This window comes from Callithrix jacchus, chromosome 14, assembly GCF_049354715.1.
Source record: "Callithrix jacchus isolate 240 chromosome 14, calJac240_pri, whole genome shotgun sequence".
NCBI lineage: Eukaryota > Metazoa > Chordata > Mammalia > Primates > Cebidae > Callithrix > Callithrix jacchus.
Genome location: NC_133515.1, coordinates 91,826,471 through 91,849,349, shown reverse-complemented (window position 1 = coordinate 91,849,349; position 22,879 = coordinate 91,826,471). Strand labels below are relative to the sequence as shown.

Below are 22,879 nucleotides of genomic sequence, written 5' to 3'. Positions count from 1 at the left end.
GAACCAGTGCCCTTCGGACCACCACTGCCCGAGGAGGTCCTCCTCTGGATGAGGACTCAGCACAGCTCTCTTTTGTGATCAGGCCAGCAAGGAAACTGGGAGTATTCTTTCTCCTTCAACTGGAGAGGCAGCTGAAGAAGGATTCTTGGAGTGCTTATTTTCTTTTTTCATTTGAGGATCATTCAAAATCATCTGTAAGACACTGTGAGTGTCTCACATTCCCAGATCTTAACCTGTCCCAGGCCCTGCAAACCTTGGCCACGTTTCCATAATGCCTGCAGCTGTCACAGGGCGCTACTCCAGAACGCGGCTCGGTGGACTTCTGCATGTTGACAGTCGGTGGATCCATGGAGATTATCTCAGAGGACAGCTTCCTACAGCGTGGATGAACAGACACAGGCCTGTGGCTTTGTTCTCCTTCTCTTTGCATTGAGCAGGCCTGTGTATCAATTTTAAATCCCAAGAAATCCCTCTTTTTTTCCATTTTGCTACCTATTACTCTTCTATCACTTTTCAGTCACCATTTTAAGAGCATAGTACTCAAACCAACGCTATCAATCACCTTCAGGTGTTGTCTGAGGACCCTTGGGGAGCTTTTCTCCCCCTCACCCCACTCCCAATGGCGGCACCTCTGTCACCCTCTCTTAAGGACATGTCAGTTTTCCTGGCTGTCTCCCTCATAAAGGGTGGCTTCCTCCCTGAAGTGCTTTGGTCTGTCCCCTCCCCTGAGCTCCAGGCTTCACACACACAAACTTCGATGTTTTTTTCAGGAAATGCAGTTACTCTGACACCAGTGGGCCATTTCCCCGGCGTCCTCATTCCGTTTCTGACAGTGCTCCTGCTACCCTCAGTAGATTATTATTATTTATTATTTATCAGCCACGACACTGTACTCTGCTTCCTACAAGATATTAAAGAAGACACAATCCGTGCGCTGAGTTTACAGCCAAGGAGAGCAGAGGCCTGAATCAGACATCACAGGGGGGAGCTGAGAGGAAGGGATTTAGCGACTCAGTCCTCCCTGGCCCTGGCAGATGGGGGCAGGGACTGGCAAAGCCCTTCCCAGGCCAACTTCTCCCAGCGGGGGCTACCACAGCCAGCTCCCTACACTACCCACCGCACCCTCTCCCCAATTTCTAGCCAGGCCTCAGGCCTCAGGCCTTTACCTGGGGGAGAGAAGGGAGGGTGAAGGATGAGGATGGGGCCCTCAAGCCTTTACATTCAGGCAGGGATGGAGGAGGGGGGTGAATACAGACATTTCCTCTGAAACTCAAAACCAGGTGAAGGGGAGGTAGGGGATGAGAGAGAGGTCAGGGAATAAAAACCAGATCAGGAGAGCGGTCAGGGGTGGAGAGGACTGTGCCCAGAGTGAAATATTCTGGCATAATGGAAAAGCCCTCACTGGGAGTCGCACATGCCTCCGGCCAAATCCCTTCTTTGAGGGTTAGCAGTTAGGGTCTGTGTAGACAGTGTGAGAGCCAGCAAGCTGTGGTGGGGGTGGGGAGTCGGTGTCGACATCAAAGGCTGGTCGGGCTGTTAAACAGAGAAGGCTACGTGGATTCCTAAGGGTCAGAGTGAACAGAAAAGTTCGCGCGCCTCGAGGAGAGGCAGGGCAGACTCAGAGGGCTGGAGGACACGATGTGCACGGCTAAACCTGATCCTTCAGAATGTGGATAATTCCTGCTCCTTTCCAAGGCTGGAGTGTCACAGAGAGGGCGGAAGCTGAAAGACGACTGGACTTTTTCCTTCTCAAACTTTTCCGCAGGTTTCCTCAGGTGTTGGCAACAGACGGGGAGCTCGCCTCGGTCCTGGTCCCCCAACCCCTGGCCAGCAGCCCCAGAAGGCCGCGGCGGAGCAGCCCGTGCCACGCGCCGTGCGTCTGCCAGGCGCGTCCGCGGAGCCAGGCGAGCCGGGGGCCACTGCGGGGGGCGGGGGAGGCGGACGAACTGAGGGACGCACCCGCGAGCACTCCGCCCCGGACCGGGCGCGCGACGGCCCGGGATCCCTCGGGCCGGAGGAGCAGCGCACGGGGCCGGACCGGGCCGGGCCGGGCCGGGCCGGGCCGGGGGCCCCGCCTCCCCCGCCCGCCACCCCCGCCCACTTGGGCGCCCGTGATTGGCTCCGCCCGCCCCTGGCTGCGCGCCGAAGCCCGCCTCCCTCGCAGCTAAAGCAGACGGTACCCGGAGCGGAGCGAGCCAGAAGGGAGCATGGTCCCCGCGCCGCGGCCGCGCCAGCCCCCGCGCCGCCGCCGCCGCCGTCCCCGCCACCGCGGATCTCGCCGCAGCTCCAGCCCCAGCCCCGGCCCCGTCTCCGCAGCGCCTGTCCGCAGCCCCGGCGGCCGCCGCGCCTGAGCGCAGCCCCCGCCCGGAGCCCGAGCCGCGAGCCGGGAGCCAGCCCCAGCCCCGCGGCCGCCGCGGCTGCGGGGAGAGGGCGGGGGCGATGCTGCCGGAGCCGCCGCCGCCGCCGCCGCCTCGATGAGAGCCGCGCTGCACCGCGCATAGCCGCACAGGCTGACAGGCAGAAGGACCGACTTCCCTCTCCCGGGCATCCTTCCTGGGCTGCCGGGAGGCGGCGGCGGCGGCGGCGGAGGAGGAGGAGGAGGAACGCGGGGAGAAGGCGGAGAGCAGGAACGCGAGGAGGAGGAGGAGGACCTGGATCCGTTTCCTCCGGCCAGGACCCGAGCGGCCCCAGCCACCGCTACCCGGCGCCGTCCGCTCTCCATCAGCCCTCCTGCGCCCACCGGCGACCCCGGGCTCTCTGCGCGTCGGGCCGGGGCCGGAGCGGCGCGGCCGGAGGTAAGAGCCGGGCCGGGCTGGAGCGCCTCGAAGGCGGCGCCGGAGACCCAGGTCCTGGCCGCCGCCGCTCGGGGCCGGGCCGGCAGTGGGAGCGGTGCCGGAACCCAGAACGCTGGGCTCGGCTCTGGCGGCGGCGGCGGCGACGACAGGAGCCTCCCGCGTTTGGACTCGCAGTCTGCAGGAGCCCTTGCGCCTGCGCTGCTCCAGGGGGAAAAAAGGGGGGAAAAAACTTCCTGCCCCCGGGTGTGCATGCACCGGGGCTGCTGGGGGCCCCTGTTGCGGTGGTGGGAGGTGCTGGAGGCGAGTGTGACCCCCCAGCCGGGGCAGCCCCCTTGCTGGGCCCGGCGGCGCGTGCCCCTCTCCAGGCCACGTTTGCCTGAGCAGCCCAGGGCCCCGGACGGGCAAGGGGCCTGGAGGCTCCGGAGAGCTGGCCCCCAGGGGCGGCCGCGCGCACTGCCCTTCGGAGAGGTGCGCGCCTCTGTGCGGCGAGAAGCCAGGTTGGGGGTTTCTGCCCCTGGAGTCCTCTGATCCCGCATTGGGGGACTGGTCTCTTCACTCAATCCCAAGTAACTTTCGAGGTAGAGGAGCTCGAAACCCGTCGGGAGGGAACCGGCACAGACCTTGTGACACCCGCCTCCCCCTCACACACTCACACTTCCCTTGACACCTTGTGGGCGCCAGCGTGTTGGGGGGCGGCGCGGAAAGGGGAGCTCACGGGGATGACGAAGGGGCCAGAAGGTGGTGTGGGGGGGGAGGGTTGTTTATGTGTGGGACAGGGTGGACCCGCAAATGTGTAGTGTGCGAGTGTGAACGCGCGCCCCGATGTCCGCGGGGAGCTGAGGGCTCATGTCTCGGTCTCTGTGGCCTGGAGCGGGCTGAGAGTGCGAGGGTTTATCTGCGGTCGCCGCGCGGGTGCCCGCGCTGTGCAGCGTCGGCCCCAGGCCGGGACGGACGTGCCCGCCCGGGGCTGTAGTGCGGGGCTGGGAGCCGGGGTAGTCGGAGGCGGCTCCCAGGGCAGGTTGCCTCTGCGTTGGCTGGGGAAAGCAGGGACGCGCTGCCTGCCTGCGGCCAGCCGTCTCGGAGGAGGGGGTGGCGGCCGCGCGCAAGTCTTGGATGCCTGGGTCCGCCCGCTGAGAAGCCAGTTGTGGTCCCAGGGCTCTGGAACCAAGAGGCAGACGCGGTCCATTGGCGGGCCCTCCTCAAGCGGGCCCCCAGGGATGCTGATGGGTGAGGAACTGCCGCCACCACCGCTGCTGCCATCCCTGCCGCTCTGCAAACGTTCTCCCTCCCTACCGTGCTTGCGCCACGGCGCGCCCCGGGGGACTCGTGGACGCAGGTATTTTTGTAGCATTAGGTGAGACCTCCGCGCTGGAGGGACCAGACCGTGGAGGACGCTGAGCTGCTGCTGCTGCTGCCCGGGAAACTTCCACTTCGGCAGCTCAGCGGCATCCTGGTCCCGATGCTGCTGCAGGTTCCGGCCTCTCTCCAGTCCAGCAGCTCCGGGATTCGGACTCCTCTTGCAGTGACAGATCTGTCCTGGTTACAGATGTATTCATCCTAGTTTCAGTCTCTTTAAAGTCATCTGTCTAGTCACTACAGAGTTTCTTCCTTGCCGTGTGGTCTTACTCAGCCCTGGGAGGGCAGGTTTAAGGAATTACTTCATTTTTGGATGAATGACCGCAGACTTAGCCCACCTCATTTCTGATTTTTTTTTTTAATGGAAGAAAGGTGTAAGAGCTTTTTAATTTTTTTGTGAGGGAGGAGAATGAACAATTTTATAGATTGTTCATTCTGACACTTAGAGAAAACATGTCCAGTATGCACAAGTGTATACTTTAAAGGCTGGTTGGCATGCATGTTATCTGATTAGCCCATAGTCTAGGTGTTTATACAGGTATGTAGCTGTGGGCTACTGATGAATAGTCTCCGTCCCATACATTGAGCTGGAGTGCACTTGATTTGTCACCCTGCTATAAATCAGGGATTTACTAGCACATGTGCCTTTAAACTCTATATGAATTTAATGGCATTTAAATTGGTTTATGAGCTGATGCATCTAACCTATTTTAATAACTTTCTGCACAAACATAAACCATACTTGCCTATGACTAAGAAAAACATTTTTTTTCTCTTCAGTCTCTCCATTTCTAGTGCGGTTGTGGAAACGTATAGGTCTCCAACTTTCATTTGCAAGCAGCAATCCAAACGAAATACCTAGAGTTTTACTGAAATAAAATATCCTATGGTAGCCATGGTAACAAATAGATTAAGGGTTATTGGTTTTCATCTGAATGTGATGGGGGGTGGGGATCTAGTGTTATGTCTTTTTAATTATGTTTCTAATGAGTGGTGGTCATACTTCAAGTACTCAGCGTGGGAGAACATGGGAGACTGAGAATTCAGGTTTGCTGAGAATTCAGGTTTGTGAGAGGTTTATTGAAACAAAGACTAGTCGAGCCCAGGAGAATGAGTTCTGCTAACTGCAGCTCCTCATATCTAGGAACAAATGGATAAAAACCTTTTTTGTTTTTCAAGTAGATGAGAATTGAGTCAGTCCCTTTAAGACTGGAAAATGCATTTTGCTTATAAACTATTACCAAAGGAACCTTTAAATCCAGCCTGTTTTCTAGGAATAAACATGTTGGGAGTGTGGCTGTTGGTGTGGATTGAGTGTCACCGTTGTTATCAACACCTGTCAGTTTAAGTGAGGCACATCATTAGTCTATTCAAATCTTGCCTATTTCAATATTCATGCATTTCCATGGTGATCCATTCATGTTAGTTTATTTAGTCAACCTTATAAATCTTTGGCATCAATTTTAGTTGTGCCATCTTTTTATTTCTTTCTTTTATCAATGGATTTGACTACAAACCATTCCTAGTTTAAAGTATTTCCTTTTTCCTGCTAGTTTCTAAAAGCCTACACTATTCCCAGCTACATACAGATATAAAAGCGTTAATTTTTTAATTGACTCAAGTAGCACCCCTAATACTAATGACATTTTTTAGCATCTCATTTGGTATATATGTGTACATGGGTTTTTTGGGTTTTTTTCTTTCAGCAGGCTTACCATAAAGCTTTCTCACTTTTTGGCCAGGACACATCCATTTAGTCCAGCAGAACTAAGTAAAGTTTTTCCTTCCTTCCTTTTTTTCATTCTGCTTCTTGGTTTTTTTGTTTGTTTGTTTGTTTGTTTTTTGGGGGGTTTTTTTTTGTTTTGTTTTTTCTTTAAGCCCAGTACTGTTACGGTTTAGGGATTCTTTGTGTCATCGGTTGTATCTGGCTTGGAGAGACTTAACGACTATATTAGAGCAGGTGTGCCCTAGGATCTTTTCTAATAGTAGTCTAAACCAGAAGGTTTTGGAACAGCAGAGGATTTTCCAAATACAGTGTATGTTTAGTCACAGCATATAGTGCCCCTAGGATCATAGTAACATTGTAAGTCCACTGAACAGGCAGTTTTACTTAAATGCGAGTGATGATTTTGCTCACCCGCTTTCAACTGAGCTTTCTAATGATGCAATCCCATGCTAATCACAACCCTGTATATTTCAGAAATATCAAGGCAAGCATTAGCACGCTCCTGACTTATTAGGATCAGGCAAAGTAATTGGAACACTTAAGTTCAAAGTCAGATGAAGAAATGGAATTATAACCAACTTTGTGATTCTATAATCAGTCAACTAAGTGCCTACTTGGGGGTAGGAGGAGGAAGAAACATCATGAATAAGAAATCCGGCCCTTAATTGTGCTGAATGAGGATAAACCAAGCCAGTTACTGTATAAGAGGACTGGAGAACAAGAAATGTATTAGTGGATGGGAGGACCGCTGGAACCCAGGAAGTCAAGTCTGCAGTGAGCCGTGGTTGCGCCGCTGCACTAAGTGACAGAGCAAGACCCAGTCTCGAAAAAAAAAGGTGGCGGGGGGGGGGGTGTATTTGTAAACAGATAAATCATATGTTTCCCAGGCCTATCTTAGTATCTTTCACTCTGCTAGATATATATCCACGCAGATGTTTGGAAGTTGGTGGAATATATGTAGTTTCTGTAGAAGACAGTTTTTATTTCTTAAGTAATTTGGGGTCATCTCCTGATATGCTAAAAAATTAGGTAGCATGATCCCTGGAATGTACTTTCATCTGAAGTATATTTTACCTTAGAAAATGGTCTTAATTTTGGTTAAGAAGGAAAGATGTCTCCAAATTCTTTACCTGCACCTGAGATCAAAAATGCTGAGATCAGGCCCACCCTGAAAGCAAACTCTGTGGTTCTTCCTATAACAGCCACAGATTCATTCTCCCACAGTACGAGGTCAGAAATGCAGCCTGTACTTTCTTCAAGGAGACCACTTGAAAACAGGAAAACTGCAGCTGCCGATTAAGATGAGGCAAGTCGATCACTGGAAGTAGCAACAGGATTCTTTGTGAAATCAATTTTATCGTTTGGGAGCATTTCCACCATTAGGGTAGAAAGGGGAAGAGTTCTCATTTTCCATGCGAGAGGGTATCTGCATGAAATTCAAGTAGTTCAGAGACTCTCGACTGTGCAGCAGCAGATGATGACTCACAAGCTGGAACAAGAACGCCGAGCATGGTTGTGGCTGGGAATCCAGTGTGAGCAAAAAAGACAGCTTTCAGGACATTTACAGGCTGCCTTTGGCCTCACAGGTGTCTATTTTTATAATTGGTAGGTTTTTGACATTTAAAAATTTTTAAATCATTGACCATTTTAAGGAGATACATACATACACACATATGCATATACAAATACATGTTGTCACTTTCTTTCATTGAACCATGGTTTAAAAACACATAAAATGTACCATCTTTACCATTTTTAACTGCATTTGTAGCATTCACATTGTTGTGCAAGCAGGCTCCGGAACTCTTCATCTTGCAGAACTGAAAGTCTATACCCATTAAACACCAGCTCCCCATTCCCACCTCCCTCAGGCAGCATTCTACTTTCTGCTTATATATTTAACTACTTTAGATCCCTCATGTAAGTGGAATCATCCACGTTCGTCCTTTTGTGACTGGCTTGTTATACTTAGCATGATGTCTTCAAAGTTTATCACATCTCGTGGCATGGGACAGGATTTCCTTCCTTTTTAAGGTTGAATAATATTCCATTGCACGTGTAGGCTGCATTTTGTTTATCCATTCATCTGCTGATGGAGATTTGGGTTGCTTCCATGTTTGAGCTCCTGGGAATAATGCTGCTGTGAATAGGAGTGTTAGATATCCTGCTTTCAGTGCTTCTGGGTCTATATCCAGAAGTGGAATTGCTGTTATTTTGATTTTTAACACTAACAAATTACATAGGTTTTCTATTGAAGAGACTTCGTGAGAATACAGTCAAACAGAATACTCTCCAATCAAGAATGCAGTAGATGTTACTGACATTTGTTCTTCCTTTTCTGTGCGTGCATTTCCTCCCAAGCCTCTCTGATCTTGCGCTTTGCTTTGGGGGCTTGCCCTAGTTGCAGTGTTATTGCAGAGGGATTAGAAACATCAGCTTTTGTCTCCAGTGCCTCCTAGCTGTGTGACCTTGAAAAGATCCTGAATTTCACTCAGCCTCAGTTTTCTTTCATGAAATTGGAAAGAGCAATAATGGCTATCTAGGGTGGTTGTGAGGGTGAAAAGACATAACCTCCCTAAACCTCCATCACAGTGGCCTGGGCAAGTGCTCTAGGAAGAGGGCTTAGGAGAAATCGCTGTGGAAGAAGAGACAGGCAGCAACCCCTAGAGACCTCAGAAACCGTAGATGCCGATCCTGTTCAATTTCAGTCATAAATGTTTCCATCATATGCCAGGACATGTATGTACATTGTATTCTGTGAGTCCGGCTGTCAATACTTATTATGAAAAGCATAAGAGATTTGCATCACAATTCCAATAGTTAAAAATACCCTTGAGTTGATTTGATGTGTGAACTTTTAATTCCATCTTTAGTATCATAATTTTAGAGTTGATGTGGATTTTTGAGGTCAGCTAATCTACCTATTATTCAATCACCAAACCTTTATTAAGCCCCAATAATATAATAATAATAGCTTCCAGTTATGGCTGCTCACTATATCCGAGTACTTTACATATATTATCTCTAATCCTCATATCAATGCTGCGAGGTAGGGATTATCCACATTTTACAAATGAAGATGAGGCTCAGAGGTAATCAACTGGCCCAAGGCCACAAACCTAGCCACGTTGTTCAGCTGGGTTTGAACACAGATCCCTCAGCTACCAGTCTGTGTTTTCCTTTCTGCACACACACGCCTATTCGTATGTGCACGTGCACCTGTGTCTTTGTTTTCTCCCATGCGTCTGCACACTTCACACTGCCTATACCAGGTACTGTGTTGTCTATAATAATGAACATTTTATGTAAAATAAATCTATTGGAAGGAATTTGAGTTTAAACAACAATATTAATCAAGTCTGACCAACATTCATGATACTTTTTGGATTTTTCCATTTACTGTGGTTTCTGGAAAGTTAATGAGAAAAACTTTTAGGTGTTTGAATGGCATCTGTTTCCCTCTTGAAAGGCCAACGTAGTAAATAAATAGCCAATCCAAGAATAAAAACAACATAGAAAGGGTTCGGGATTCATGCAGAAACACTAAATGCTGACCCGGGCTTGTTCATTTTTGCATACCATTGCATTGCCCAGCACCTGGCACAAAACTCTTCAGTAAAAATATTTGCCCAGAGAAGGTGTCAGATAACAGACATCAGAGCCTACTTTTTGGATTTTCTTTTCACTCCGTGGCTGTATAGACACATGTTCATGGTTTGTCATTCTGTGGAATTCTTGATGCTATATTTGGGCATATATCTATTAAATATGTTTATTGATGAATTCTAACGAATCTGAATGGAATCTTCTAGGATTTATGACTTGAGACTTTGAAGGCTGATTCTCTCTTGGAGCTTCATCGTTGCAGTGACAACCTGGGTCTGTTTGGCACTTCTGAGCATCTGTGCAGTCTGTCCCCTCACGGGCTTTCCTTGTGGGGTGTTGTCCCACTCAGATTTTAAATTTTGTGTTAGTGCACAAAAGCATCATTTTAAGGGAAAAATGAAACGCGTGGAAATCACAGAGACAGTTTGGGAAGAGCAATAACTGTATTTTCCAACTTCTTCTGTTCTATTTTTGTTCTTTATATTAGTTTTTTCTCGAGATGGGTGTGAATAGAGCCTGGAGCACACACTACAAAAATGTGTTTGTTCTGTTTTAACTCTTTCAACCCACGTTCAGCCAAGGAGGGCCTTCTTCAGTTTGAGATTCTCCTTGAGAAAGGGGTGGGTTGCAGTGCCTGGAATCCGAACCACACAGGAAGTGTGGGGTGTGAGGAGGGCTGCCTGACTGCTGGCCCTGCAGGGGCAGGGTCCCTCCCTTCTGCGTAGCTCTGCTGCCTCCCCTCCTTCCTCGGGGCTTGTCTGAACCTGAGAGGCAACGTCAAGCATGAGGCTTCCTCTTCTTGAGGCTTCCCCCCAAAGCTCCTAGAAGCAAGTTGGAGGTGTGGGCGGTGAGGGAAGAGCAGACAAGAGGACTCTGTATCTCTGTTTTGTGCAAAGCCAATGCCAAAAGCTTAGGCCAAATTAACTGCCAGAACATCTCTGCTTTCCTTTTGGTCATTTAGTAATACTGAGAAGTGGTGAGGAATGGTGAAATTGGGATTAAAAACAAAAACCAAAAGCAATCTTCCTGCCCTCCTTTACCTTCGCTTTTCACATCTTCCAGCTTTAAGCATCTGCTTCTAGATCAAACTTGCAGCTGAACTTAGTCTCCCAAGGAACTTTAAGGATATATATTCAGCTCCTGGAGCTTCTAAATGAGGATAGATTCAATAACTGTTTACTGAGAAGGCACAGTGAGAAGAGCACTGCCTTTCCTGTGGCATCTAACTTTTGCTCACTCTGTCACGTGGGTGGTGGTATTCCTACACTCCGTAGCTGATTTAGAGAGGCCCAAGGACACATCAGCAAACATGGGTGCCAGGTCTGTGATGGGTGTGGATGGGTTACAGGGAGGAAGGAGCCTGTCCTCCAGATGCCTGCCTACCTATGGAGAAGGAAGGCAGCCAGTATTCCCTTTTCTAAGGAATATAAATTGCCTATCAGAATAAAGAAAGAATCACATGTTTAGCCGCATTGCTTACTGATTATCACAGTTGACATAATAAGTTGAGGTCCAAATAATTTTCTTTTAAAGCGTGAAATAGATTCAAAGAGACTCACCAGTATGATTTCAACTATCTTCAGATTTAAATGTGCTGGCCTCATCTTTGCAAATGGAACCAAAATTCAATTCTGAATTTGCCTGCAAGGCATAGGTGTATCTGACTCCTTTCTTTGTGGTCCGAAGGCTTCCTGGGGTGTGCCGATTTGGATCTATGAAGATTGAGTATTTGAGGATTAAATGAGTTCCTGTTTACAAAGTGCTTAGAACTGTGCCGGCGTCTGCCAAATCGGTAACATCAGTGGTTATTTCTGGACTCATCTTAGGGATCATGGTCCTTGAGGGCAAAGACTTCGTCTTTTTGCCTTGGACCTGGCACAGATTGGGTATTCGCTGCTCAGATACTGTGAGCTCAGTGAAGTGTGGTAAGGTTATAGAGGAAGGAGACAGGGCACCCCATCTAACCAGGAAGTCCATGGAAAGAGTGGGCCAGTCCAGGAATTTCCCGAGGAGTTCTGTGAGATAGTCCAGAGCAGAGGGAACCAGATCATGAGTGCTGCTGTGGCCGTGACCCCATGGGTCCTCTCGGTTCTGCCTAACCACCGACATTGGCCGCTGCTGCTATTGCCTTGTCTCTGCATCATGGTAGACAGGGGTAGAAAGTGGTGCTACTCCAGTCAAGGCCACAGAAAGGTGTCTGTTCTCACACTTTTGCCAGTATGTGCCGAGATAAATTGGGAATAAGCATTTAGAAACTACGATTGCATTCAGCACTACCTTGGCAGCATGAGCCCGGGGCTCCCTTGTTAACTAGGTACAGACCAGTTTGGATGGTCTCGGACTTGCATGGTGAGTTACCAGGAGAGCTGTGTACGATGTGAGTGTGGCCTATCTGATGCAAGCTAGGACCATATTTTGGTTCTTGACAGGTTGGTGATGTAAACAAAAACCCAAAATTTGATCCTTCCCCGCCGCTGACAGGTGTAGAGAACTGCCTGGAAGAAACCTACTGTAGTCGTCTTGCCAAAGCAAGACACATCCGCGATTTTATAACACTTCGGTCTAGAATCGCTCATCAGTGAGGCCAGTGTTGCCACCTTTGGGTCAACAGGTGGGCTGAATTCTGTCCAGTCCAGTGGTACTCACGTTAGCAGGGGCAGCAGCCTGGTCCATCCTGCCTGAACTTGACTGCCATCGTTGGTGGCCACAAGGAGGGGTGTGTCCCCTGCATTTAGGTGCCCCTCGAGTCGGTATCCCTGATGCTGAGTAAGAGCCTCAGGATCTTGGCTCAGGATCTTCCCTCATGCCCACCCACATACATCCTGAGGCCAATTTATTACAATGCTGCGCTGTTTTGACCTCTTGAGATTTGGGTAGGCTATTTTGCCATTGAATTCGCTTATTTGTTTTGGGTAAGTTATTTTGCCATCGACTTAGCTTATTTAGCCAATGTGAAGAAATATAAGATGACCTTGCCCAGCTTTTCAATCCAAAATTAAGGGCCATGGAATTTGGGAAATGTACATACCTCATTTGGAAGCTGGGCTACTGGGACCAGGAGGCTGCGTGCAGTGCACTTGTCCGGCGATCCTTCTAGAGGAGAGCCTGCTCTAATCTATTCGGCTCATGCTGTTCCAACCAGCTTTAATCATCAAAACTTGAATAATGTTCAAACTGCAAAAGGAACATATTTCTTGCTGAAGCCTTGATTTGCCAAAAGGAAGCACCCAAGCTTCTCCATCTACCCACCTATGGCAACATGTTGTAAAAAAGAGAAACACCTGGATTGCTTCATATGATGTGGGGAAACTGCCTTTTTCTATGATTCTCGGTTTTAAAATTTCCTCTCTTCCCCCAAGAGGAGAAAAATGATTTTCATGGAAAGCATGTTTCAAGGAAGTCACTTTTTTCCTCTGTATAAAGTCACCACCTCATTTGTGACCTTGAGGGAGGCTTTCTCCCTGGCCCCAGGTGTCTGACAAGGACTGCTCTTGTGCCCCCGGGCAGAGGCCTGGCAGTGCTGGGTACTTGTGCTATGAGACCCGGAAGGTACCTGTGACTGGGACAGAGGGAAGGTCACAGGCAACCGTGGAGAGCCTTGTCAGGAGAGCAGCTCCTGCTGCTGCCTTGCTGGCATAAAGGCACACCAACGGCCATCCCGTGGCAAAGGCTCCAGCCCACCTTCTAGATGATGGCCCTGCTGCTTGCCCCTCTCCATGTGCTCTCCCTCACATCCCTGAGCAAGCAGGGCTTTCCAGAGTCACCACCCTGCTCAGGTTTTAAAATTTAAAGCTTGATTCTACAGACACCACAATAAGCCATTTTTGTTCACAAGGACTCCTGGGGGAGGCAGCAGGGGTGGGGTGGTCACTCACTGAACTGTGAAGGCACAGTTTGACAGCTGTAACTGTCTGCTGTTTTTATTCCTGGTACACCTCCCAGAATGCCTGGTCTCCAGAAACGTTTTTTGATAGCTCAAATAGACACCTGGGCCAAATACAGTCTCCTTGGTATCAGAAAAATGGGAGGCAGTTGCCCATCAGGCCCTTACTCCCGTGCTGGGTGTGACCAGTGGGTTGCTGGGGTGAGGTCAGGTGGAGGATGTGACACTGCTGTTTGGGAACGGAGCATTGGCAGTGGAGAGGGTGGAGCTTGGATCTCAGGCCAGCACAGTTGCAATTAAAACGCACTTTCAACTCAGCAAACACCTCCATTAAAAAATGGACAGCGGACTTGAATAGACACTTCTCCAGAGAAGATATGCCAATGGCCAATAAGGACACGAAACGATGCTCCACATCACTAATCATTAGGGAAAAGCAAGTCAAAACCACGATGAGATACCACTTCACATCCATTAGCGTGACTGTTATAAAAGCAACAACAGAAAATAGTGTTGGTGAGGATGTGGAAAAACTGGGACCCTCATGCACTGCTCTTGAAAATGCAAAATGGTGCAACCGCTGTGGAAAACATGATTGTCGTTCTTCAAAAAATTAAACATAGAATTATCATATGATCCAGGAATTCAACTTCTGAGCCTATACCCCCAAAAAGTGAAAGCTGAGATCCAAACAGATGTTCATACACCAGCGTTGCTCATAGCAATCACTTTCACAATGGCCAAAAGGCAGAAGCAACCCGAGTGTCCATCAGTGATGAATGAATAAACAAAATACACTAGATATGTTCAATGGAACATGATTCAGCCTTAAAAAAGGAAGGAAGTTTTGACATATGCTATAGCATGGATGAACCTTGAAGACATTATGCCTAGTGAAATAAGCCAGTCACAAAAGGACAGACACTTCTGTGAGGTACCTAGAGTAGTATGGATTGGATTCACAGACAGAAGTAGAATGGTAGTTGCCAGGGGATGGGGGGGAGAGAGTTATCATTTAATGGGTAAAGAGTTTCAGTTTAGTAAAATGAAATGCTCTGGAGATAGATACAGATGTTAGAGAAGGTTGCAAAACAATGTGCATGTAGGCTTTGCAGACACCGCTGCCAGGATCCCCATACTGCCAGCCATGATCAACCCCGCCATGATCTTCAACATCACCATGGATGGCAAGCCCTTGGCCCACATCTCCTTCAAGCTGTTTGCAGACAGGCTTCCAAAAACAGCAGAAAACCTTGTGCTCTGAGCACTGGAGAGAAAGGCTTTGGTTATGAGGGTTCCTGCGTTCACAGAATTATTCCAGGGTTTATGTGTCCAGGTGGTGATTTCACACGCCATAACGGCACTGTGGTGGCAAGTCCATGTACAGGGAGAAATTTGATGATGAGGACTTCATCCTAAAGCATACAGGTCCTGGCATCTTGTCCATTTCAAATGCTGGACCACAGTTCCCAGTTTTTCATCTGCACTACCAAGACCAAGTGGTTGGATGGCAAGCATGTATGTGGTCTCTGGTAAGGTGAAAAAAGGCATGAATATGGTGGAGGCCATGGAGCACGTTGGGTCCAGGAATGGCAAGACCAGCAAGAAGATCACCATTGCCGACAGTGGACGACTCTAATAAAAGTTTGACCTGTGTTTTATCTTAACCACCAGACCATTCCTTCTGTAGCTCAGGAGAGTACCCCTGCACCCCACCTGCTCTCCATATCCTAGAATCTTTGTGCTCTCCATATCCTAGAATCTTTGTGCTCTCCCTGCAGTTTCCTTTAGGCTCCATGCTTTCCTTGTTTCCTTCCGTGCCTCGCTGGATTGCAGAGTTAAGTTTATGATTATGAAATAAAAACTAACACCAAAAAAATAATGTGCATGCACTTAATGCCACTGAACTGTACATTTAAAAGTGGTTAAAATGGTAAATGTTATGGCATGTATATTTCATCACAATAAAAATATAGATTTTCAAACATATTCCAAAGTGATTCTCCTAGCAAATTATTTTTAAAATTCACCTAGGAAAATAATATGTTTAACAATTTATCAACTCTCCTAGGACACTTGCTGTGTTACCCGCTCTGTGCTGAGCATTGCATTTATTTATTAGTGTTTTCTTTGAGGTGTAATAGTTGAGAAGCAATACAATGAAAGCTACAGACTCGAAGTGTTCAGTTCACTGAGTTTCAGTAATTAAGAACTGTGTATGATGAACCTGTGTAACTTTCATCAGCCTAGAAAGTTCCCTCCTACCCCCTTCTGGTCAACGCCCATCTTCTTTCCAACCACTTTCTGATGTCGATCATCGTGGGTTTATGCCTGTTGTCAACACTTGTAGACAGAAACACACAGTGTGCACTCTTGTGTGCCCAGCTGGTCTTGCTCAGCCTGCTGTCTGCCGTTGACCTGTGCTGATGCGTGTTGACGCTCCTGCTTGCTAGTCCTCCATGACATACATCTCAGTTTGTGCATCCATTCTCCTGCGGGTGGGTTGCCACTGTGATTTGGAGACTGCCAGCAGTGAGTGAAGTTGTCAGGTGACCACCGGGGAGTGTCCCGGCAGAGTGGGCTTGCCACACTTCAAGTTCTCGGTGCTGGGGGTTTTGCTCTTCAACTGGCAGCCCACCTGGAGGTGAATGATCTCCAGGTAATGGTGTTTTGTTGATTTACACTAAAAGTAGCAGACCAGACACTTGTTTGCCTCTGAGCAGATTTCTCCCCAAAAGCGATCACATGGCTAAATCGCTGTCAGGAGACTGCTTAGTGACTCAGCACTGGGGACAGGAAGTGGGCAGATGGCCTTAACAGGTTGGCATCCCTGAGCTGTGATAGCTGCCATACCCGTCCCCAACTCAGATGGCCACCTGCAGATGTGATCAGATACCCAAGCCGGGGGAGGGTGGAGATGGAGGAGTAGAATGCCCCCTCCCCCAAGCAGGGTTTGGGTGGCCTGTCCTTAGCTTGGCCTCTTCCTTTCTGGATTGGAGCTTCAAGGCTGGTTGAGATGCCCTTTAGCCACGTTAAAGCCATTAGTCTGGGGTTGAAGCACCAGAGCTTTTCTGTCTTTCCAGTGACTTTGCTCTCTCTGCCGTGACCCGTTCTTGGGTGAGTTTGGAGCCTCTGAGTCCGACACACAGGTCTGTGTCCCCGCGCATGTCCCCAATGCTGGGTGGTATCTCATCTCATGACATGGTGAGGCCTAAAGCTCACCGTGGATGTTAAGGCTGCAGTAAGCCAAGATTGCACCACCGCGTTCCAGCCTGAGTGATAGGCCAAAATCCTGCCTCGTAGTGGTGTGGAGGGGGAAAGCTACACCTTTATTGCAAGTAGCTCTGCGCTCAAAACTCTAGCCGGCCACCTGGACATGGTGCCGTCGTAGGCAAGTGAATCTCTTGGAGCATAGCTACCTCATATGATAGTATCAAGAATACCTTTGTTTTCCCATGTCTACCTTCAGCCTGCTGGACGTGGGAGGGTAATCCTGCCTTCCGGGAACATGGACATATTCTATCAATGTGAAAGCTGGTTTCAGCCGAGTCAGTTTCCTCTGCTTCCACGCTTCTGGGCAGTACCTCGTCTTGTGACAGACAATACAAGTCGAGAGTGTGTGGGTGACAGCTTCAACTGTTGCTCTTCAGTAGGGAGCTGTGGAGACAAGACAGACTGATCAGGGTGGACTGTGGTCACTGGGGAACCCCCTAGAGCAGAGAGAATTTAGGGGCCCTCCAAGAGAAAAAGTATTTATGCTGGTTTCCTTCCCTCCATTCAGAAACCTTACGCTATACACCACTGGTTCCCACTCTAAGTCCACCAGGTCAGTGACAGCTAACACATAACCCTCACCTGTAAGAGGTAAGCTTGCAAGGTCCAGCTTAGACATGCACTTGTGGTATCTAAAGGACTTGTTCTGAATTCACCTCTGAAGGAGGTTGGTGACACTGCTACAGTATCTGAGCCCACAGGAGCGGAGGGCTGCGTGGTCACCAGAGCCTCAGTGTAGAGGCTCATATGGCAGGGCCATGGAGCATGGAGCCCATCTCAGCAAGTCAGAGTCTGACGTGCTCTGCTCACTCACCCAGGGGCACAGAAGACCCAGGACAGAGGAAGGGATCTGCTCCTGCCTGAATTAGTGAGAGGGATAGGAAGGTGCATTGCTGAGCAGAGGGACTGTGGACTGTCTGCTGGTCCAAAAAACCTCTGTCTGGCCAGGCCGAGGTTACCCTCAGCCTCTGTCTCTCCTCTTCCTTCTCTAGAAGGCTCTGCCAGGTTCAGATCCTGCCTGTCCTCTGCAGCTTTGTAGGGAGCAGTCCCCACATCTGTGAGGATTGCCTGATGCAGGTTCTCGAGGTAACTGCTTCAAGCCTGCCTGCGAGTCCACAGTTGACCTGACCGTGTGCTCCTGGGGAAGCTGATCACCTCACCTTTTGTTTATATCCCGTTGTTGATTTTCCTCTAAGAGTCTAGGCCCATGCTGGGCACATTTTGCACTTTCAACAGGCGAGGGGCAGAAAAAGAGAATTGCTGTACCTGAGGCTTGCCAGTCAGGGGCAGAGCCAGAACTGGGATCCCAGCAGCCCAGGACCTGGGAAGAGCATGAAGGATCAGTGGGAGGAGGGGCGGGAGGGCCGTCTGGGTGAGGGGTAGTCCGAGAGCCCCGTGCTGTTTCACACTGTCCCGGGTGGAAAATGCAAACCCTGTGGAATTTTCTCCCTCTCAGTGTTGACTATTGTCCTATGGAAATAAGGATGATTTCCTATAATGTGTGGCTTGATAAAGGATCCCTTCACCGGGGCGTGAAATGACTGTGCATCTGAATCTGAGCCAGAAAAGATAAACTTAGCTCCATTTTCCCCACACACTGGATTTGAATTTTCTCAGGACACTACTCACCCAGTGTGTGCTTATTTAGGTCCTTGGGCCTAGGGGGCCCCTGGTGGAAGCCCAGGCCATGTGATCTGAGTCCCAGGCCCCCCCATCCCTCCCCCTCTCTCTCTTGGGTTTGTATCTCCCTGGTATCCCCCGGTAGACTGCTCTGCCCAGCTATGAACTGAACAGCCTGTCTTGCGGTAGAACCTTTCTCACAGGTGTGTTTGGGCATTACAGGAGGGTTAGGGAAAAGTGGTGTGAATTTCCTTGCCTTTCTGCTAATCAGAAAACCATAGGAAAAATACAAAACATTTCTTTGGATTTTGAGAACAAAGTTTCTAAAGTGACTTTACCATAAGTTTGGTTATTTGAAAGAATGGTTTTTAATTAAGAAGGAAACTTGATTAATATATATGTGTCTTTGATTTCTTATATATGTGTATATCTGTATATTAAAAGAAATCAAGGACATACATATGTCTTTAAAAAATTTAAATTTATATGTATCTATTTCTTTTCTATCTGTGTATGTGTATAATTCTTTTAAATCTATGTATGTGTATATATCTTACATATACTATATATGTGTGTATATCTTATATGTGTATAGATACATATCGTTTTCAACATAGATACACTGTATGTATAATGTACACTATAATGTCAAGTATGTGAAAACAAAGAACCTAGATTAAAAGGCTGAAAATATGCCATAATATTAACAGTAGTCATCTTTCTACCTTGAAGTGAAAATACATTTTGAGATTGATGTTTGAGATTAAAATTATTTAAAATAATAAGCCAATTTTTTAATATTGGGAAAATAAAAATTTACCTAACAAGGAAAAATAATTAACTATCATAGGAAGGTAATTTTGCCCTGCCCCTCCCCATCCCATAGTGAGCAGTATGTGTTTATGTCCACGCTGACATTAAGACTGATAAAAACAAAAAAGACTATCATGTGGAATAAGTTTTTTAACCAACGGTTTTTAAAATGGGAAAGGAACCAAATAGTTTCATATAATCCCATATAAAAATGTCTCTCATAATGAATCTCAGACTTACCTTAAAGGAATAACTCTCAGGATTTTCTTTCATTCTGGGCCTCTGGTAAGAGTCAAAATTTGGGGCTTTCTTAAAGCAGGCTTCAAACCTTAAAAGCGTATCTTAGTGGATGCCGTTGCCAGCATTTTCAAATAACTGTGCCCCCAAGTGGTCACATGTACCTGTAAATTACATGCAGCAAAAAGGTTGCGATTAACCAGGTCCTGGACTACAGAGTTTGCAATTTGTTGATAATAATGATGATGAAAACAATAATACATCCAAGAAAGAAAAGAGAGGGGAATAAGAAACCCAAAGTGTGTGTGTGTGTGTGTGGGTGTGTGCGTGTGCATGCACGCGTGCAAAACACAAGGAAGAATTTTCTCAGTGTTTATTTTTGCCATGCCTCTCCCAGAGAGAGAGAGAGAGAGCGAGAGAGAGAGAGTGTGTGTGTGTGTGTGTGTGTTTGCATTTGAGGAGGGAGGCCTGGCCAGAAGAGGTGGGGGTAGCTGTGGGCAGAGCCCTCCCAAGAATTCTGGAGACTTCGCGTCCTTTCTCAGGAGCAGTCCTCGATGCTTTTGACTGCCTGCTTCTCTGCAGCAGTGGCTCCATGATAGTCTCCTTGGCAGCCTGCCAGAGGCTGTAAGTGCACAGAGAATTGTGTTTTAATAGAAGGCTTTACCTCTGATACAGATTTGAAATAAGGAAGAAACTTTCTGTTCCTCAGCCAGAGCAAAATGCATTTTGCTTCCTGTGAAATGCTGGTGATTACAAGCTCATCTTACATAATTTTATTATTTTCAATTGCTGCCCGTCAATCTCAGGTGATGGTTTCCTGGGAGCAGGAAAGAGGCAGATTCTGGGCGATGATTACTAAAAAAAAAAAGTCACCCCGTCATTAGCAAATCGTACAGAAGTTTAGAAAGGAGAATAATTATCTTTGTGATGATGCTGTTTAAGGTAATCAGAACTTGCGTTGCTAAGTTAGACACGCCAAAGTGAATTGATGACTGTTCAATGGCCTCTTAGAAAATGTATTTTCGCTTTAACAAAGCATTGATGTTTGAGATTAAAAAAAGAAACCCTTTAAATCTCATGAAGGAATTCTCTGGAATAACCACATTTTCAGAAATCTGTGACATGATCGAGGTGGTCCATTGTCACGCCCACAAGAGGGCATTTTCTCATCAACTACTGTAGAAACGATTTGTTTTCTAAAGGGAAGCTGAGAGGCCTGGGGGAAGGAGAGCCTTCTGCAGAGCAGGGAGTGGAGAGCCGCTTGCAATTGAGTTGTATGTATGCTTCCACTTCATACGCCCTGCCGCGCTTGCGAGCCAACGCTTCTGGCCAGGAATCTGCCCTCTGTGTTTACCTACTCTCTTTTTATGTCTTATTCCCAGAATGACTGGGGACCAAAGGAAACCTTTGCCGGAGTATTCTCCAGACACACGGTTCCACACGCTACTGTATGGTTGACCCCGTCGATGACTTTCTCATCAAACTTCAATCTCTCAGTCTCTCATATTTTAACAAACTTGTTCCAGGTCCAAGTTTCTTCCTTTATGGATGTAACACACATTTGTTGAGTACCTACTGTGCATCACCTTGAGCCAGACTGAGACCCTGCCCTCACGAAACACACATCCTCCATAGGAAGATGTGGCATAAAAAAGGAGAACAAATAGTAGAGTATGATTTAGATCATTATAAATGTTATGAGGAAAAATAACTGGGCTAAGGAAAGGTGGGTATTTTGATCAGATAGTTAGGTATACTTCTCTTAGGAGTAACATAACATTCACATTTTGTTCCATCCACACCAATGTTATTTGGATTACGAAGGGAATACATTTTTTTCAACTCCCTTTTTTCTAAAAAGGTTAGTTTTATTGTTTATTATTTTACAGACCATGAAAGATGATGGAAACCAGGGAATCAAGATGTTGCCACTTGTTAGTTTGTAAAATGACATTTAAAAAGTACCGTCTACTCATTACCTCATCGTTTCATAAAACAACGCAACACCAAAGAGTTGTTTTAACACCAAAGAGTAGGAAGGATGGAATCCCAGGATACAGGACAGTTGAATAAGGGTATTGTTTTAGAAAATTTGCTACGTTGTCTGACATTTTCTCCTTTCCGTGACCGATGAGAACCTCACCAGGGACTGGTTCTGGTCAGGGGCTGGCATTCAGTTCCACAGGTCATGCTGATGACATTGTCTCGCTTTCCCCAACCACGAGGACCACAGTGTTGGCACCAGTTCTGCAAGCTCAGCTCCTAACCTCAACATACAAGACCTCAGAGCAGCAGGTAGTTTGCTCCCCACCCTAGGGGTTCCAGGATGCTTGATAAGGAGCTCAGCCCAAGAGCTGCGGTGCCATTTTGAGAGTTTCTAAAGCCAGGAGTCGGTGCTTTACTTTGAGCACATGTTTTTGCGGGTCAAGCAGAATGGGCTGGGCAAATCCAGGAAGGCTTCATGGAGGAAGTAAGCCTTGAACTTGGCCTTAAAGGATGGGTAGGTGTAAGGAAGAGGATATAGGAGTATAGTGGATGATATGTACATTTTTGAAAGTTAATGTGGAACAGTTTTTGGTAATAAAAGGCAACATCCATTGTGTAAAATGTTCCAGTTTAACAAAGTAATATTCTCTAATAAACATATTGTCTAGGCCTGGCGACATGGCTCATGCCTGTAATCCCAGCACTTGGAGGCCAAGGTGGATGGCTTCTTTGAGGTCAGGAGTTTGAGACCAGCCTGACCAACATGATGAAACCCCGTCTCTACTAAAATACAAAAATTAATCCAGCAGGGTGGTGGGCACCAGTGATCTCAGCTACTTGGGAGACTGAGGTTGAAGAATCACTTGAATCCAGGAGGCAGAGTTGCATGCCACTGCACTCTAGCTGGGGCAGCACAGCAAGACTCCATCTCCACACACACAAAAAAAACACATGTTATCTAAAGATGATTGTTAATATTTTATCATATTGTCCTCCAGTCTTTTTGCTTTGCATCTTTACGTTAGTTGGGACCATATTGCACATGAAATTTTGCATCTTGCTTTTTTACTTTAGTATATGATGCACATTGTCTCATGTCATTGAAAATTATTCTTAAACATCACTTCCGAATGGCTTCATTTATTCCATCCTGCCTGCATGCTATCCCATCAGATGTATTTCTTTTCCTGAGATAACTGTCTGGTGGATATTCTTGTGTATGATTTTGGTTCACAATTTTGGTATCAGACACATCTGCCAAGGGCCAGCTCTGAGGGTAATACTGGGCCTGTCACAATACCCACTGGTCTCTGTCTGTGCATTTGAAGTGGAGATAATAGTACCAGCCTCAGGGGGTAGGTATGAGATTTATGTGCGATCATGTTTAGATAGAGTTCTAGAAATAGAATTACCAAGGTTTGATCTCTTTAAAATTATATAACTTTTCAATTATAAAAATAATGTTCTTTACGGAAATTTTTAACAAAAGAAAATCCATGCAAATTTCATCACCCAGAGATAAAAAAACAATTAACATTCCAGAATCTATTATTTGTCACTGGTAGCCGAATTGCGATGAAACTA

At 47.4% G+C, this 22,879-nt stretch overlaps 1 protein-coding gene across 4 annotated transcripts in view; it reads left to right on the top strand.

The window, feature by feature from the left end:
• Positions 1 to 2,192: 2,192 nt before the first annotated feature.
• Positions 2,193 to 22,879, top strand: part of KLHL29 (kelch like family member 29) — a 316,146-nt gene continuing 295,459 nt past the window's right edge. For 2 of the 4 annotated variants that reach the window (XM_078349879.1, XM_035273093.3), the window contains exon 1: positions 2,743 to 2,795. The gene's annotated coding sequence lies outside the window, so the exon portion shown is untranslated. Of the gene's footprint in view, positions 2,796 to 22,879 lie in introns of all 4 variants that reach the window. The other 2 variants (XM_078349878.1, XM_035273092.3) reach the window with 2 other exon arrangements.